Raw genomic sequence first — 20,397 nt, forward strand, 5'->3', positions numbered from 1 at the left:
ACCTCCTGGTGGTCTCCTGCAGGGTGGAGCACTGTTGCGCCGCGGACCAAGGGGCCGTGGCGTCGGGGATAAATTTGCCCGGTACCCGCAGGGGTTGTCCGAAGACCAGCTCCGCCGAGGATGCGTGCAGGTCGTCCTTGGGCGCTGTTCTGAGGCCCAGCAGGACCCAGGGGAGCCTGTCGGCCCAGCTGCCGTCGCAGAGGCTGGCCCGGAGCGCGGCCTTCATTGAGCGATGAAAGCGCTCACACAGGCCATTGGCCTGGGGGTGGTAGGCCATGGTGCGGTGCAGCTTGACGCCGAGCCCTTGTGCCACTGCTCCCCAGAGCTCCGAGGTGAACTGGGGGCCGTGGTCGGACGAGATGTCCGAGGGGGCGCCGAACCAGGCAACCCATGTGGCGATGAAGGCTTGCGCAACGTCAGCCGCAGCCGTCGCCGCCAATGGCATGGCCTTTGGCCACCGGGTGGTGCGGTCCACCATGGTGAGGAGGTGGGTGAAACCCCGCGAGGGGGGGCAGAGGTCCCACCAAGTCGACGTGGACGTGGTCGAACCGACGTTCGGGCACCGTAAACGGGGCCAACGGGGCTTGGGTGTGGCGGTGGACTTTCGCGCACTGGCACGCGAGGCACGTCCTGGCCCAGTCGCGGACGTTCTTCCTGAGGCCATGCCAGACGAACTTCGCCACGACGAGCTTCTGGGAGGCCTTTGTGCCCGGATGGGACAGGCCGTGGATGGCATCAAAAACTGGGCACTGCCAGCCAGCGGGCACGATGGGGTGAGGCCGGCCGAGGGAAACGTCGCACAAGAGGGCAGTGCCCACGACATCGAATGGCACCTCGGTGACGGGGAGGCCCGTGACGGCGGTCCGCAAGCCTGGACGTCGGTGTCGGCGGTCTGGTCCGCCGCCATCCGGGCATAGTCGATCCCAAGGTGGACCGCGTGTGCGACGGACCGGGAAAGGCAATCCGCCACCAGGTTGTCCTTACCCGCGACGTGACGGATGTCTGTCGTGTACTCGGACACGGCAGAGAGGTGACGTTGCTGCCGGGCCGACCATGGCTCGGTGACCTGGGCCATCGCGAAAACAAGGGGCTTGTGATAGACGAAGGCCGTGAACGGGCGGCCCCCGAGAAGATGGCGGAAGTGTCGGACCGCCAGGTGGAGCCCGAGTAGCTCACGGTCGAAGGTGCTGTACCGGCATTCGTGCAGGCGGAGCTGCCGGCTAAAAAACGCCAGCGGCTGCCAAGCACCACTCACCCACTGCTCGTGCACCGCGCCCACGACGTAGTCCGACGCGTCGGTGGTGAGGGCGATTGGTGCATCGGTGCCGGGTGCGCCAGCATGGTGGCGTTGGACAAGGCCAGCTTTGCGCCCGCAAACGCCGCAGCCATCGGCTCCGTCCAGGCGATGTCACCTTTGCCCGGCTTCCCCCGGAGGGCCTCGTGCAGGGGGCGCAGGAGCTGGGCGACGCGGGGAATGAAGCAGTGATAAAAATTCACCATGCCCAGGAATTCCTGGAGCCCCTTGATCGTGCGGGGGCGCGGGAAACTCCGGACCGCCTCCACCTTGGCCGGTAAAAGGATGGCCCCGTGCCTGGTGATGCGGTGCCCCAAGAAGTCGATGGCGGTGACGCCGAAACGGCACTTTGCGGGGTTGATTATCAGGCCATGCTGGCCCAGGCGTTTGAAGAGCGTGCGGAGATGGAGCAGGTGCTCCTCCCGGGACGCGCTCGCGACTTAGGATGTCGTCCAGGGAGATGAAGGACAAGTCTGCCTGTTGGTATTGTCGCGTAACCGTGATTAACACCACAGTTACGGATGACCGATTTGCGAGACTTTAACTCCCGAGGCGAACACTCAATGGCGGACTCAAGTTCAACACCAACGCGCGGAATGGCGGGGCGCAGCGAAGGCTCCGCAACCTTATCTATTAAAATCAAACACCCAGGAAAACTGCGTTCAGATATTATGTACAAAAAGTAATATAAGGGTTTATTAGGAAAAGTAAAGCCAGTGAAAAAGCCCGCCGGTAAATCTAATAACTCTAATAAACCTAAATCGGGACGTCCCCACACGACTGACAGCAAACACAAACGAGGGAGATTAATCACGAAAATAACACGTCCCGTCGTTCAAAATATACGCGGAGATCGGGCTTATCTGTCTTTGTCGTCTTGTATTGTTGGTGTCCAGCACCGCTCCTTCCGGCCCGATCGCACACCATGAGGCCCCTCGCTCCAAGCACCGCGCGTCCGACGCAGGCCAGCGGCTCCACTTGACCAGGGACAGGAAGGACTCCTTTCAACTCCACTCGACTCGACGCGGGAGTGCTGGCAGCCAAGTGCCAACGAACTGCTCAGTGCCAACTGGGTGTGCTCTCGTGTGTCTCCTGCGACTCCCTACAACCCGAACTGCACTCGAACTGCGACTGGAATGGCGTGTCCTCTCCAACTCTCCACCACCGCTCAACTCTCTGGTGCCTGCCTGCGTCTGCCAGTGCCTGCCACGAACTCAACTCAACTCAACTCAACTGGCGAACTCAGAGAGACTCAACTCAACTGCCCGCGTCTGCTCAGAGAGACTCAACAACTCAACTGCCCGCGTCTGCTCAGAGAGACTCAACAACTGGTGAAATGGCGTCCGACCGTCGCCTATATTGGTGGCCGATGACGTCACATTGCGCACTCCTCAGCCAATCAAAGCCTCCCGCGACTCCTGACATCTCCCCCGTTACGCGACCCTGCGGTCCTGGCATAACACGTGCCGGCCAGGTTTGTAGGCCTTTGGAGGTGTACACGGTGGCGGCCAATCGTGGTGGTGTTTTTGACCTGGTTTCCTGTCAATTTATTACGAAGTCCTTGTCAGGGAAAGGGGGATTATTTAATGTTGCGCTAAGGACCTAACTAATGTTTATGTGGTTTGCAGTGCCATAAAGGACAAAGGTTTGATTACTAGGTGAGACTCACAGGGGCGTTACCTTTAACCCCTCACTATTTAACACTCGAATCTCCAGGTAGATCCACACTCATACATCTTACCCCGACAACCGCCTAAACATCAAGAACTTATTACATGTAGAGTCCCTGTCACGACAGCCGAATACCTACCTATTCAGATCTACCTAGCTCTAGATGTTGCATTACCAAATTCATAACACAGCCCCCCCCCTGGAACCGTAGCTCCTGCAAGGTTCACCGCAGGGCTACCATTCCAGCCTTAACACTTACTGTCACACACTTAATTAACCTATGAAATAAATCAGGAAGGGCTGTGGGAAGTGAGTCGGACTACCTACCTACACTTCCTTAACATGCTGAACCCCTTAACCATCATGCAAGTATGTACATCTTCTTCGTTGTTCCTGTGGAGGGAGGAAACAACAACACACAACACTAACTTAACCACAAAACTTAACCATCTTTCCAAAACTCAAAACTCTAACCTTTGTACATACCCCGGTCTACAGACCGCGTCCCCCGGTGGATGCCACAAGACTCAACCTTACCTGCGGGGCCATCCCCAATGCATCCCCCCTAAATTTCCACGGGCCCTGTCCAGATGTTACAGGTGAGTGACACGGCTCGGTGGATTTCGCCCACATTCATGCAACACAGACCCCTTAACCACTCATTCTCATTCCATAGGTCATCAAGGCATTTCAAAAATCAACAAAGCACTTATTCCCAATACACCCCCTGCAGGACCATGGCATTGATGTCATTCACGTGTGTGTGCATTCCTCAACTAGGCAGCGGGGAGGTACCGCACAAAAGATGGTGGGGGCGCATCAGGCTGTGGTGCCCGCAGTCCCAAAAACAAGTCAACCGACTTACAAATTCATTGCCCCCCCCCCCCCTTTACCTCTTGGCCCCGTGACAGCCCAACAGCCCCTTTCCGCCGTTACCTCGCCGGTGAGGGTCTCCACACACACCAGGCTCCTTTGCCTCCTGCTTTCACGCAGCAACACGGGTCACCGGGGGACTTCCTCACCCCGCGGCGCCCAACCAGACCCTCCACCGACGAGCTCCAATTTCCAGTTACCACCGGCTGCCAGGGGTAATTGCCGCAGAGGGGGGCCCGCAGGCATCGCTCCTCAGAGCTTGCTCTGTACCTGCGGACACACACACCTTCCCCACCCACAAGACCCCAAAACACACTTCCTCCCCCACTGCCATTCAATTCTCCACACAACTCAGCACAATTCAGTACAATTCCATAGATGGTGTAAAAGGTGTTACAAGGCTTGCCATGGCCTGCTACATGTGAAATTCCCCCAGTTCACATTTAAACCATCACATCTTCCCAAAAGCACATTTCCAAAAGCACAATTATCACCCCTCATTATCTCCAATAATCATCACTCACTCTCCAGGTTCCACTCTCACGACCACATCAAAACACCTAACCACAATACAAAAACATACGCCACCCACAAGACACTGTGGCTCCCATTCCATCCCCTCACCGGCCATGTCATCACTCACACCCGCCTCCCAACTCCAAATTACATGTCCCCAATTTCCCAAAGCAAATCCTGAAGCCTGGGACAGTACTCCTCAAAACACTCACCTCAAGTGCAGGTAGTTGCAGGTTGGTCAGGTTCAAGAGTGCCATCCACCCATACAATTCCCAAAATTTCACATTGGGCCTACCAAATACTTCCAAATTTCTCTTTTGTCCCCACTACACTGGCAGGTATGTGGATCCGCATCCAACGGTGATCATCACTACACAACTACCTGTGGCCACGACAGCTCTGCACCTCTACCGTGCAAGGGTCACCGGGACAAGGTGAGCAGTCAAAACGCCAACATGGCCCATGAGTGTCCATAAGGGTGCGACCCACCATCCATCCTTCAGCCCCCCTGCGAGGAACACAGCTGCAGCAGCCCCAGCTGGCCAATGTGGTGAGCACTTGCTGCCACAACACACACTACCGCACACACAACCTCGGCCCTGGGGGGCACGGTCGCAGTGCGTGGCATCCCTACAGCCACGTCCCCTGCACCTCCCCATCATCCCCCAGTCCGACTACAGAACTGCAGCCCCCCCCAGTGCTCACCCACACTTGACCACACCAAGGTCCAGTCAACAGCCATGCTCCACCAGGAGACCCACCCAGAAGACATGGTCCACACACCTCGGACACGCACAGCACCACGTTGACCCTCAGGCTACACAACTACATCCCCATCATCCCGCGTCCCAAATATCAGCACAGTTGCCCCCGCAACCAGTTGAAAGCTGTGTCTTGCTACCCTATTAATTTCATCACAGCCTCCAACACTTTGGTCTACACACCTGGATCAATAATGGCGTCACTATACAGTGTCCACCATGGCATTTCACAATCCACCCTTAAATTTGCATCTAACCCACAGATTACCCATGCCAACCATTTGTCACATTTCACTCACCTCACCAAAGAAGGATGCTTTGCCATACACATGCCAGCCGAGCATGGCCCATATGCTCGGCGCGTTACACATCTCCCGATTCACATCCCCATGGCTCTCTTCCCAACCCGAGAGTCCATAAATCATAACGGAGCATCTGTGGAAGGTCACTCACACCATCACGTTCCACAGATGCCCCAATGGTTGTCCGGCAGGCTATCTCCATCCCTGTCCATCCGGTTTGACCCGCGTCCATAGACCAACCACCATGCCAGGTCACCACATGCTGGTTGTCCCAGAGTCCCTGGAGGAGAGTGCCAGGCCGCATGCCCGGGTGGTCACCACATCAGTCCCAAGTTGGCCGTCCGCAGTGCCACCACCAAAGCGCGACCCACAACACCTCCCCCTAGTGGTCCTCAATAAATGCCAACCCAGACTTGAGAAACCACCTCGGACCCCTCTGGAGGTCTTAACCCCCACCAGGGTCCGGTGACCCTGCCGGCCCGAGCCACCAGCTCGGACGGCGCCCCGACGGACAAGGGACGCCACACTCCACCAGACCCCCCGTGGGACCCAGGTCGTACCTCGACACCCAAGGCTGGACCCCACGTCCAAATCTCGCCATCACAGCCCCCCAGCTGGCCGGCATACCCAAATTTTGAAAGGGGCAACTTTTGCCCGAGGCCATCACCCATGACCTCTCCATGTCCAAATCCCGCAGCCCAGGGACCAATCCCCACCATGGCTGCTCCAAATCAATTTCCCATTGTAATTTTATTTTAAATTTTATTTTACAAATTTTCATTCCCACTGCCATTCCGCAGCTGCAGGGAACAACCTCTACCACCGGTTGTTCTGCCCCTCCCTGCAGTTGATCCAAATTCCCTACAGGGACCAAATCTCCAGAAGCTCTATCTCCCGATCCTCCAAGATCCAAATCCAGCCCGGAGCCAACACACTCCCCCAACTGGTTGTCCAATTTTGGAGCCTCTGTTTCCAAATAGCAGTGTACAGTGAGCGTCCCCTCGGTCATTCCAACCACCTCCTCGGACCAACTCACCTCTTCCCCCAGACTCCTTTGGGCCTGAACAAGCTCTACCTCCATGGGACTGTCACAGGTCTCCAGCCGCTGGATCAAATCATCCTCATCATTACAAATCATTCCTGGCCCCGCCAGGCCTTTCTCAATTAACCCTTGCTCCTGCTCTTTTATGCGGGTTTCCAACCCCCTCACCTCCTCGGCCAATTTGCCCCCTTGTCGGTTGAGCAATCCCCATTCCTCACTCTGCTGTAGCATTCTGGCATCCACCCGGCCCCGATAGCCTTCCAGGTCCCCATTTGCTTTATCAATTCGAGCATTTGTGGCACCAATCTGACCCTCCAACTTTTCCCCCATTTGGACAGCCTGCGTCACGCCCTCCTCTATTTTTGACATTAATTCTTCCCGTTTCAATTCAATTTCCACCCCTATGGCTTTTTCCATCTCCCCCATTTGAGTTTCTACTTTACCCTCAAATTTCCCCAGTCTGTCCGTAATTTGGTTTTGCACTCTCCCTTCTATGCCATCAATTCGTTCCCCCAGCTGCTGCGCCATTTCCCCAATTTTTCCTTCCAATTGTTCATTCCTTTCCTTTATTTCATTCCTCCATTCCTTCCCCTGGGACTCCATTTTATTTTCCATCCCTTCAATTTTATTTTCCAACCCACTTTTCATTTCTCCCATTTGTTCCTCCAATCGATCACTCATTCCCTTCATTCCTTCCCTACATTCCTTCCCCTGGGACTCCATTTTATTTTCCATCCCACTTTTCATTTCTCCCATTTGTTCCTCCAATCGCTTACCCTGAGCATCCATCCGGTTCCCCAATCGCTCACTCTGAGCCCTCATGTCTTTTATTAAATTTACTATGGTCTGGAGATCTATCGGGGCCGTCCCAACGGCGGGGAAAGTTCCAACGCTATCCTCCTTATCCCCCATTTCCGGCTCACTCCCGACGCTGACGGAGGCCTCACTACGCACCTCCATTTCGTCGACCTCCGACATCCGCTTTCCGGAAGGTCGTTCCCCGCGCGCGTATTTATTTTAATAATTCCTGAAACACAATTTAAATTTGACGAAGACGCGATATCGCGCTCCGTTTGCCCGATTGATTATTAAATTTCTCCGCCTCGACTATAAAAATTTTGCGTTCGAACGTCGGGCGCAATGTACGCCCGACCGTGTCGATGTCTCCCCGCGGACAAAAAAATTTGTCCGACGGGTTCAAATCCTACACTCCTGACACCACTTGTCGCGTAACCGTGATTAACACCACAGTTACGGATGACCGATTTGCGAGACTTTAACTCCCGAGGCGAACACTCAATGGCGGACTCAAGTTCAACACCAACGCGCGGAATGGCGGGGCGCAGCGAAGGCTCCGCAACCTTATCTATTAAAATCAAACACCCAGGAAAACTGCGTTCAGATATTATGTACAAAAAGTAATATAAGGGTTTATTAGGAAAAGTAAAGCCAGTGAAAAAGCCCGCCGGTAAATCTAATAACTCTAATAAACCTAAATCGGGGCGTCCCCACACGACTGACAGCAAACACAAACGAGGGAGATTAATCACGAAAATAACACGTCCCGTCGTTCAAAATATACGCGGAGATCGGGCTTATCTGTCTTTGTCGTCTTGTATTGTTGGTGTCCAGCACCGCTCCTTCCGGCCCGATCGCACACCACGAGGCCCCTCGCTCCAAGCACCGCGCGTCCGACGCAGGCCAGCGGCTCCACTTGACCAGGGACAGGAAGGACTCCTTTCAACTCCACTCGACTCGACGCGGGAGTGCTGGCAGCCAAGTGCCAACGAACTGCTCAGTGCCAACTGGGTGTGCTCTCGTGTGTCTCCTGCGACTCCCTACAACCCGAACTGCACTCGAACTGCGACTGGAATGGCGTGTCCTCTCCAACTCTCCACCACCGCTCAACTCTCTGGTGCCTGCCTGCGTCTGCCAGTGCCTGCCACGAACTCAACTCAACTCAACTCAACTGGCGAACTCAGAGAGACTCAACTCAACTGCCCGCGTCTGCTCAGAGAGACTCAACAACTCAACTGCCCGCGTCTGCTCAGAGAGACTCAACAACTGGTGAAATGGCGTCCGACCGTCGCCTATATTGGTGGCCGATGACGTCACATTGCGCACTCCTCAGCCAATCAAAGCCTCCCGCGACTCCTGACATCTCCCCCGTTACGCGACCCTGCGGTCCTGGCATAACACGTGCCGGCCAGGTTTGTAGGCCTTTGGAGGTGTACACGGTGGCGGCCAATCGTGGTGGTGTTTTTGACCTGGTTTCCTGTCAATTTATTACGAAGTCCTTGTCAGGGAAAGGGGGATTATTTAATGTTGCGCTAAGGACCTAACTAATGTTTATGTGGTTTGCAGTGCCATAAAGGACAAAGGTTTGATTACTAGGTGAGACTCACAGGGGCGTTACCTTTAACCCCTCACTATTTAACACTCGAATCTCCAGGTAGATCCACACTCATACATCTTACCCCGACAACCGCCTAAACATCAAGAACTTATTACATGTAGAGTCCCTGTCACGACAGCCGAATACCTACCTATTCAGATCTACCTAGCTCTAGATGTTGCATTACCAAATTCATAACAGTATTATGATTCCCATCCACAACCACCAGTAGCGTCCTGTACCGGCCTGATAAGGTGGCCCACACCATCACACTTGGGCCACCCAACCTGTTGGCTAAACGCACGCAACAATCGGCATATCGCTCGCCAGTTCTTCTCCAGACACGCTCACGCCCATCAGGACTGTCCACACAGAACCTTGACTAATCGCTGAAAGCGACCTCGTTCCACTGCGCCAAGGTTCACCACTGATGCTGCTGGCACCATCTCTGTCGGTTGCGGCGATGGGCAGCCGTCATCACGGGGCCTCTGTATGGTCTTCTGGCAGTCAGACCATAGTCATGCAGTCGTCTTCGTGCAGTATCATTGGAGATCCGTGGGTTTGCACGCCCCGGAGTTTCTGCCGCAGTGCGGGATGCTGGACGGAATCGATCCCGCAGGTGACTTCGGATCATCTGCCTGTCCTGCCTTGCAGTGGTGACTCTTGGCCTCCCTGATCGAGGTCTGTCATCTGCAGAGTTGTGGAGGGTGTCTCTGTCCACCAGGGCCGATATCATCTGGTGTGAACAGCCAAGGCGACGTGCCACCTCACGGTAGCTCAGTCTGCCTTGCAGCATGCCCAGGGCACGCTGCCGTTGATCCCTTGACAATCGTGGCATGTTGATTGAAATGCCCATTTTGCACTGGCCTTTTTAAAGCCAATATCAAGACATCACGTGCAGCTCATTAAAATCATCCCGTACCCCTTGGCTAATCACTGACAGTCAAAACGGCTGTTCAACAGCTGTGCTATGAGGTGACCATTGAAGGTTCAAGTGACCATCCGTGACCGTTTTGTCTGACAGTGAGGACACTATTTTCCACAAATAAGTTCACACATTTACTACACGCAGTGTTATTGTTGATATTTAAAGGTTTCAAAGGTGGTAAGTTTCTTTTGTGTTTCAGTATATATTGAGGCATAGGGTTGACCATAGGGAAGCCAAACAGTTCAATCTTGGTTTCATCAGACCACAGAATCTTGTTTCTCACAGTCTGAGAGTCCTTTAGGTGCTTTTTTGCAAACTCCAAGTGGGCTTTCATGTGTCTTTTTTTTTTTTTTTTTTTTTTGTATACAAGATCGAGGCTTGTGAAAGAGCTAACATTAATCACACAAAAAGACAAACCGACACACAAAACACAAAAAACAAGGGGAGCGGCAGACAAGATGGGGAGAGAGGGGGAAGGACACAAAAGAGAGGGGGAAGAGGGGGAAGGACACAAACACAACATTTGAGAGCAGGGACATCGGGAGGACTTGGGGGGAGGTGGGAGAGGAATAAAACATATGAACACTGCAAGGACTCTGGGGTGAATTACCGGGGGTAGAAAAGATCAAGGTTTTCGATGGGGGAAGATAAGAGATGGTGGTGAACAGCTGTTTTAAAGACCTGGAGGGAGGAGTGGGATTGAAGGGAGTGTGGGAGTTTGTTCCAGAGGCGGGAGAAAAGGGGAATGAAAGAGTGAAGGTGAGCAGAGAGCCTAGACTTTGGCAGTTTAACCATAAGAGGGTTGCAGGCAGATCTTGTGCGACCTGAAGGAATATTGGGGGGACAGAGCACAGAGAGAGCTGGGGGAGCAAGGCCGGAGAGGAGTCGGTAGAAGACAGAAAGACCACCAACCTGCCTGCGGTGAGTGAGTGAAAGGCCCTCGGTGTTGACTACATCGCAGGAGATTCCAATGATTCTGAAAGCTTTGGCCTCAACAGCGTGAAGCCGAGCAAGGTGTGAGGCAGGAGCACCAGCCCAGAGGGGAGAACAGTATTCCATTGAGCTGCAGATGAAAGCCTTGTATGTGGTGAGGAGCTCAAGTGTGCCAAGGAAGGACTTCGCACGACGGAGGATGCCCAGTCGGCGACTGGCTTTGGAGGCCAGCTTGGAAATGTGGTTTTCCCAAGAAAGATCATGGCAGATAGTGAGACCCAAAAGCTTGAGCGACAGACTTCTTGGAGAGGATTGTTGAGAAAGTAGATGGGAGGGTTGTCCAGTCGGTCCTTTCGGAGAGACATTGTAAGAGTGTGAGATTTGTCAGGATTGAAAGACATGTTCCACTTGTTTGACCAGTCTGTGATTTTGTCCAGGTCTGCAGAGAGTGAGGAGGCTGCAGACTGCCGATCTGAGGGATGAGGAATGGAGCGACAGAGAGTAGAGTCGTCAGCAAAGAGATAGAGAGGATTTTCAAGAGAGTCAAAGAGATCATTGATGAAGACCAGAAAAAGCACAGGGCCCAGAACACTACCTTGGGGAACTCCAGCCTGAACAGGAAGAGGAGATGAGAGAAACCCATTCAGGGCCACACGTTGACTACGACCAGAGAGGAAGTCCGCCAGCCATGCGTGGAGATTTCCATGGATACCAATGGAGGAGAGTTTGGTGAGCAGAGCAGGGTGCCAGACCGTATCGAAGGCACGTGAAATGTCAAGGGAGACAGCTCTAATTTCCTGTTTGGCGTTGAGGACCTCCATCCATTGTTGAGAAAGCAGAAGCAGCATGTCCAGAGTAGAGTGACCAGGTCTGAAACCAAATTGATGATCAGAGATCAAGCCATTGGAGAAGAGGAAAGATTTCATATCTGAAGCAATGATGGATTCCATGACTTTGCTGATAATTGGGAGAAGGCTGATTGGTCTGTAGTTGCTGGGATCTGTTTTTGCACCTTTTTTGTGCAAACTGGCGATGTTGGCTGATTTCCAAGCAGATGGCAGATGACCTTGAGCAAAAGAGAGGGTGAAGAGAACAGAAAGAGGGAGTGAAAGAGCAGAAGAACATGATTTTAGGACCCGTGGGCTGATGCCGTCAGGACCAGTTGCAGAATCAGAGTTCGAGGGTTGACAGAAACTTTTCCACCTTGTCAGGAGGAAAGGACACAGAGTCCAGGAGCAGCTGGGTACGACTGGGTACGGTGGGTACAGAGAGGGATGGGTTTGGGACACAAGATTTAGAGGCAAACACAGAGTTGAGGCATTCAGCTTTTTCACGTGCAGAGTCAGCCGTTAAGCCGTTTGAGGTGAGGGAGGGGATGGAGGGGGAACAAACACCAGAAACAGATTTGACCAGACGCCACCAGGATTTGGAAGAGGGAGACAGATAAGAGAGTTCGGTCTTGAGAATGGTGAGATATTGTTTCCTGGCTCTCCTGAGGGTGGACACACACTTGTTTCGGGCTTTGTGAAAGGAAATGAGATTTCCTTCCGTTGGATTTGCTTTCCAGGAGACGAAAGCAAGTTGTTTCAGGGCAACAGCCTCACCACAGGATTCCGTGTACCATGGACGGGAGGAAGGGTATGACAACTGAAGACGAGATGGTATAAATCTGTGCATGAGAGAGAGCAATTTACTTTGAAAGAATTCCCAGGATGAGTTGATGTCAGAGGCGGTAGAGATGGGAGACCAGTCCAGATGATTGATGGCTGCTTGAAGACCGTGCCAGTTGGCCTGAGTGAAATGCCAGACTCGAGACACTGAGGAGGCTCTCTGAGAATGGTCAGAGAGATGTCCACTTTGACAAGCACATGATCAGATGAGCCGATTGGAGCAGAAGAAGAGCAGCAGACATTTTCAGGGAAGTTTGTCATAACCAAATCCAGAAGAGAAGATGCTCCGTTGACTGAGATCCGGGTCGGGAAATTGACAGATTGTGTCAGTCCCAGTGAGTCGCAGAAGTCCTTTGCTGAAGAGCCATGGCTGGTGAGAGAGGTACCCACACCCAGCCAACTGGCATGGTGACAATTGAAATCACCACATATGAGGAAGAGAGAGTTGGGATGGGTAGATAGAAGTTGGTCCATATTATCAGACAGTGAGATGTAGATGGAGTCATCGCTGTTTGGTGGACGGTACAACACACATATGAACAAAAGGTGGGAGCGAAGGGGAAGCCGTAGCCAAAGGTATTCCTGGGGGTGAGGTGGAGAGAGGGCAGTGGAGGGCGAGTGAGGAAGAGAGTTTTTTATAAAGATAGCAACCCCACCTCCAGGACGAGGCTCAGGTCTATCATACCGGAGGAGGGAGTAACCTGGGAGAGATACCAAGGCATCAGAGACATCATGAAGGAGGAAAGTTTCTGTTAAGCAGATCACATCTGGTTTGTCAGAAGCAACCTGTATGGAGAGGTCAGTCAAGTTTGAGTGAAGGCCCCGGATGTTTGAGGTCCATACCGTTAATGAAGAGGAAGGGGGAGCATCGGGTCCAGAACAGGGGGGGGGGGGGGAGGGGTAGGGTAAGATGTGGAAGAGGAGGAAGAGGTAGGGAGAGCTGTTGAAGGTGTGTCAGAGATTTCAGAGATTTCAGAATAGCTTGGAGAAAGGCAAGAATGTGGCGGACAAAAGGTTTGATGGAGATTGGGTGAGTCACAGTGAGGTGTTATTTGAGGAGGGGGAAGAGCGAGGCAGAAGGTTTGGGGAGATGAAGGTGAAAGTTGGAAGGGGGAAGAAGTAGGGAGGATGCTTTGAGGAGGAGGGGTGAGAGGGGAGTCTAGGAGGGGAGGAGCGAGGGAGAGTCTCGGAGGGGAGGGGTGTGGGGGGAGTTTAGGAGGGAGGGGAGGGAAGGGGCAAGGGGGGAGATTTGAAAGGGATGGGTGATGGGGAGGATTTGGAGGGGAGGGGTGAGATTGGATTTTGAAAAGTGTACGATTCATGGGAAACGAACATTTTTTGCAAAATGAGTTTGAGACCTTCGAGTCAAAAATACGTTTGAGGACACTGGAGGAGGGGTGGAGTTCTGGATAGTTTAGGGAATGTAGAAAGGAGGAACTGTAAGAGATGGTATTATATATATTTTTTGGAATGAATAGATTTGGTGAGCAAGACGAAAGCATCCTTTTGTAGGAAAAGAAGAAAAGGGTGTTATAATATATGAGAGAAAATAGTTGTTCAGGGGAGAGATTATACATTTCTAACCGCGTGATCGCGAACGAAGAACGAACGAACAAAAAGAACAACAAATAAACGAATAAGACCTGGGAAGGAAATATTTTTTTTTGTTTTTTTTTGTGAGTACAGATATTAAACAAGGAGGTACGGGGTGAACGACTGGTATGAAACAGAGAACGAAAATAATTTCAGCGCATTCGACGAATCGCTGAGAGAAAAACAAAACCACAAGGTCGGAGACGGTACGGTAGTCTAAGCCTACGAGTACTAGGCCGCAGAATACTCGATACCATTAACCGACGATTGTGTATACATGTACGAAAAATTAGCACCGAAAATTTTCCAAAAGATACGCTATAGGTACACACACCGAAAGATAGATACAGTCTCGACAAAAACACGATTGTGATAGATCACTTAGCTTCGAGAGCGTGAGCGCATGGAGCAGCTTCGAAAAGACGTGACCTCGCCGTGATCTCGCGAGATCTCCTCTTTGAAGTCTTTCACTGAGGAGAGGCTTCCGTCTGGCCACTCTGCCATAAAGCCCAGATTGGTGGAGTGTTGCAGTGATGGTTGTCCTTCTGGAAGTTTCTCCCATCTCCACACAGGATCTCTGGAGATCGGCGAGAGTGACCATCGAGTTGTGGGTCACCTCTTATCAAGGCCCTTCTCCCCCGATTGCTCAGTTTGGCCGGGCGGCCAGCTCTAGGAAGAGTCCTGGTTGTTCCAAACTCCTTCCATTTAAGAATTATGGAGGCCATTGTGCTCTTGGGAACCTTCAATGCAGCAGAAATATTTTTGTAGGCTTCCCCAGTTCTGTGCCTCGACACAATCCTGTCTCTGAGCTCTGCAGGCAGTTCCTTCGACCTCATGGCTTGGTTTTGGCTCTGATATGCATTGTCAGCTGTGAGATCTTATATAGACAGTTGTGTGCCTTTTCAAAATCATGTCCAATCAATTGAATTTACCGCAGGTGGACTCCAATCAAGGTGTCGAAACATCTCAAAGATGATCAAGAGAAATGGGAGGCATCTGAGCTAAATTTCAAGTGTCATAGCAAAGGGTATGAATACTTATGTGAATGTGATATTTCAGTTTTTTCTTTTTAATAAATTTGCAAAACTTTCTAAAATCCTGTTTTCTCTTTGTCATTATGGGGTATTGAGTGTAGATTGATGAGGGAAAAAATGAATTTAAACGATTTCAGCATAAGGCTGCAAAATAACAAAATGTGAAAAAAGTGAAGGGGCCTGAATACTTTCTGAATATTTTCTGAATGCACTATATATATATATATATATATATATATATATATATATATATATATATATATATATATATATATATATATATATATATATATATATATATATATATATATATATATATATATATTTCTGCATATACACACATACATACGCATATATATACTGACGCTAGCATTCGGGGTCTGCCGAGCAGGCACCTAAGACATGGGCCATTATAAAGCTCACAGTGTTAAGTGTGTAAAATTCTGAGGAGATTATGGCTGGCCCAATAGCACAGTGGGCTGTTGGCGCATAATCAACAGAGGTCCGTGGTTCGAGTCCCGTATTGAGTCAGAATTTTTCACACTTAGCCTCACGCAGAAATTTAATTCATGTTTATAAAAATATATATATACATATATATATACAGTCACGTGAAAAAGTAAGTACACCCCATGTAAAGTTTTTACCTTTTCAGCATATTTCAATATACAGCTATTTGATCTTCATTTTAACAATATTGATAGATAAAAGTGATATAATATAACAAATATCATGAAACATTTACATTTTTTAGTCCATTGTATAATTTAAATAAACATAAATGCAAATTTCGCATGTGGAAAAAGTGAGTACACCCCTACATTTATCAGGACTTCAAATACCTAAATTTAGAATCAGGTGCATCAGATCAGGTGCAGATGATTAGAGAATCTTTAGAGAGGATCTTAGAAGAACCTGTCTGATTTAAACCTCAGACATTTAGTTTGGTTTGCTCTTTGTTGTTGAAGTGTGCTGCGTCACCATGCCTAGATCAAAAGAGCTCTCTGGGGCCTTCAGAAAGAAGGTTATAGATGCCTACGAGTCTGGGAAGGGATTTAAAAAGATCTCCAAACAATTTGAAATCAATCATTCGACTGTCCACAAGATCATGTAAAAGTGGAGAAGATTCCAAACAACTGCCAACTTGTTCAGGCCAGGCCGCCCCAGGAAGTTTAGCCCGAGAGCAGACCGCAAGATGCTGAAAGAAGTCTCGAAGAACCCCAGAATGTCATCACGGGACCTACAGGTAGCTCTTGCCACTGTTGATGTCAAAGTGCACGAGTCTACCATTTGAAAGAGGCTGCACAAGTTTGATCTACATGGGAGGTGTGCCAGGTAAGGAGGAAACCTTTGCTGTCCAGAAAGAACATCAGGGCAAGACTCAAGTTTGCCAATGAACACCTCGGCAAAGACCAGCACTTCTGGAACAATGTGCTCTGGACAGATGAGTCAAAGGTAGAGCTATTTGGCCACAGTACCAGAAGACATGTTTGGCAAAAACCAAAGACAGCATTTGACAACAAGAACATGATACCAACTGTAAAGCATGGTGGTGGAAATATTATTCTTTGGGGCAGCTTTGCTGCATCAGGGCCTGGGCAGGATTATTCCACTATGAATTCTTCATTGTACCTGAGGGTGATTGAGGATAATGTGAGGCCATCTGTCGGAAAGTGGAAGCTCAACCGAAGGTGTTCCTTGCAACATGACAATGACCCTAAACATACCAGTAAATCCACCAAGGAATGGCTGAAAAGAAAGAAATGGAGGGTTCTGGAATGGCCAAGTCAAAGCCCGGATCTAAATACCATCGAGATGTTGTTTGGCGGATTTGAAACGAGCTGTGCATGCAAGAAACCCCTCAAACTTCGCACAGCTGAAAGAATTCTGCATGGAGGAGTGGGCAAAAATTTCTGCCAGTCGATGTCAGAGACTGGTAGACAGTTATAAGAAATGCCTACTTGAGGTTGTTTCTGCCAAAGGGGGCAATACCACCTATTAGAGCCAAGGGTGTACTTACTTTTTCCACATGCGAAATTTGCATTTATGTTTATTTAAATTATACAATGAATTACAAAATGTAAATGTTTCATGATATTTGTTATATTATATCACCTTTATCTATCAATATTGTTGAAATGAAGATCAAATAGCTGCATGTTGAAATATGTTGAAAAAGTCAAAACTTTACATGGGGTGTACTTCCTTTTTCACTTGACTGTATATGTTGTCGTGCGAATCCCTCAAGGTTAACACCAGGGACCGCGGAAGACCGAACAGCTTTAATGGAGGCGACGACCAAATACGGATTTTGCAATCAACTGCGGGAGGAAGAAGTGAAGAGGAAGAGGCAGAAGCGCTTACCGATAGCGATCCAACCGCAGCTCCGATCCTGCAGGGGAATTAACTCAAAACGGGAATCCGGGGTAAAATGTACAAAAATGATGATTTATTAAACGGAACCCGAGAACAAGGACCGCGACGGTAAATAAATAATGATCCTAAATTGGGATCCCACACACCGACTTCCAAATATGAGACAGGGGAAAATGAATTAACAAAAGAACACGTTCGTTGTGGGTTTGTGTAATGTGGTGCGAGCTTATCTGTCTGTCGTCCAACGCGGCCCACTTCCGGCTCCAAGCTCCGGCGCGAGGGAACCCTCTGTCGGCTCGCTCGCACGCTTCGCCAGGCCCCACGCGGCCCGCACCGCTCCAAGCTCCGAGTCGATTGCACACGAGGCCCCAGCACCACTCCAAGCTCCGAAAGCACCGAGAAGGACCGCTCCAAGCACCACGCAGATGGTGAACCAACGACCACCAGGACCTCTCAAGACGAAGAAGAGAAGCGCAGAGACCAAAAAGAAAGGCAAGAGCTTCAAGCACAGAGAGAGATCTCCAATACGAAGGGGTCCAGCGCGAAGAGAGCAAAGAGAGCCAACAGACGAAATGTTGTCCAGCGAGCCCTTTTGTAACTTTGCCATGTGACGTCAGTTCTGGTGCGCCACCAACCAGAGCCTGGTAGCTTCCCGCCGTTTGCCGAACCTCCTCGCGCCTTCCGCTCTGATTCGCTCCAGGTTCGCGCCTTCTGCACCAACCAATCACAGTGCTCCTGGGCGTGGTTACAGCTCGTCTAACGCGATGTTGCTAGGCCAGCTGGTGGTGCGGCTGGCAACGGCCATCCGGCGGTGCCCCGATCTGGCTTCCTAATGGTCTTCTTCCAAGGTCATTGTAAGGGAAGGGAACTAATTAATGTGTGCACTAAGGACCTATCCAAGTGTTTATATGTGCGCGTTGCCATAAGGGACAAAGGAATGATTACCAGGTCTGACACACAGGGGTTTATCTTAGTCCCTACAACTATTTAGCACACGAACATCCTTGTATGTTCACAGGTATACTCTTACCCCGACAAACCGCCTAAAAAACACAGAACTTTTTACAAGGTAGATTCCCTATCGCGACAGTCGAAGCAGGTTACCTATACAGATCTACCTGGCTCTAGACATTCATTAACCCCCCGACATAACAATATATATATATTGCTGCGGTTTTGAGATTTGCACATTGAGGTCATTAAAGGTTAAAAGGTTGCCCCCCATAGTTAGTCACACGAGCAACATAGGCCCATTTGTAGTATAGTTATGTCTTAGTATGTGTAAGAATAGGCCATTTCCCCTCTTAGTGCCTGCGTTGTTTAAAGACAGAAAATAGGCTTTACTTGCCACCGATTTCCCAGCCACCCTACCCTCGATCCAGTTTGTTAAGCATTGGCTGCCCACTAGTCGAGTAACACGAGGTCGGCCTAAAAAGGGTGGGGCCGGCGTTGAGGTCGGGGAGCGGCAGCGGGAGACGGTAAGAGCCACCAGCCAATCAGGGCTCTAGCGGCATGGCGTGAGAGGGCGTGGTGAGGCACGTCTGGTGAGTTCGAGAAGGTTCGCGGGGCATGCCTATATAAGTCGCAGTGCAAAGCCCTTGAACAGGACTTGTTGAAGAGGACTTGACTTGCAACACTAGCACGGGAGGACTTGAGGGGGTTTGCTCGTTGTGACAGGACTCGCGTGCACACGGCAGTGGCGATAGGACTTATCAGCAGGACTTTGATGCAAGAGGATCAGGAGGACTTGTTCAGTGGAGACGCCATTGTGAACTATAACCTCGCAGTATAACGTGCGCGCCCAGGGGAAGAAGGAGAAGCGTTGGCGGTACACGTACACAGGCGCAGCCAGACGCGCCGGGAACGTGAATAGCGCTTTTCATCCACGCGAGTAAGTGCGGCCATAGCCGCAAGTGAATAACCGCCAGCTACGTCAAAGTCCGCTCCCTACCAATTCGTCCTGTGATAACTCGCTCCATCCAGACGACACACGGAGAGCTCCTGCCTTCACCTACTCCAAAGGACGTGCCGGGGACCGGATAGAACTGCACGAGAGCCATCCCTGGGCGCGCTGGTGAACATCGTCCTGCCATCTGCAAGCCCCGTGTGAGTGTGTGTGTGTGTGTGTGTGAGACAGGCCCGTGTCCTTGGGATTAAGTATAAGACTGTTTTAAGGATTGCTCTGTGTCTCTGCTCTTGAACCATTGTACATTGTAAAAATAATAATTAAACCTGTTATTCCTTTGCTTCCCAATTCGATCGCCTTTGTGATTTCTCCATTGACTAAGCGTGGTACGAATAAGAACTGCTTGAATCGGGGTCTAGTAAGTGATAACGGCGTGGATCGCGTGTATGCAACCGCTCGGCGTATCAGCACACGTGGATCGTGCGGGGCTTATCTCCTCGCTTCAGGGCAGCGCGAGTATTTAGGTAATTTGGTCCTAATACCCTATTTCACGCTGTCCGGAAGGGACGTCATAGGTCCCGGGTCGCGCTGGTCAGTCAAAGACAAGGGGACTAATCCCCCCTTGGTAAGGGGAGAAGGCCGGCGGTGGATCCGCAGCAATATATATATATATATATATATATATATATATATATATATAAATAATTTATAGTCAGGAAATATTTTATTTTTTATCTTTCCCATAAAATGTATACTTATAAATAAAAAATGGGCTTTTCTTGGATATTTTCAGAGTACCAGAGTACCAAATTTTGCAGAGTAAAATACCAAGTACTCTAAATTGCAGTAATATTGTGCACATTCCACCCATGGTGTATAAGAGCAGAACATAAATCGCTGTACATTATTTTCATGGCAACATATGCTTATACTAATCATAAAATATATTTGATCACTGAGAAAGGAAAGAAACCTATATCGATAGTATATAATAAATAAATAAATAATAGGAATATTATTACTTATTACTGACTTTATTTTATTAACGCATCCATAAAGTAGTTTCTTGACATTGAAAGGTTTTAAAACTGAGGTATGGATTT

Source organism: Myxine glutinosa, chromosome 2 (genome assembly GCF_964187855.1).
Source record: "Myxine glutinosa chromosome 2, kmMyxGlut1.1, whole genome shotgun sequence".
In the NCBI taxonomy this organism is placed as follows: Eukaryota; Metazoa; Chordata; class Myxini; order Myxiniformes; family Myxinidae; genus Myxine; species Myxine glutinosa.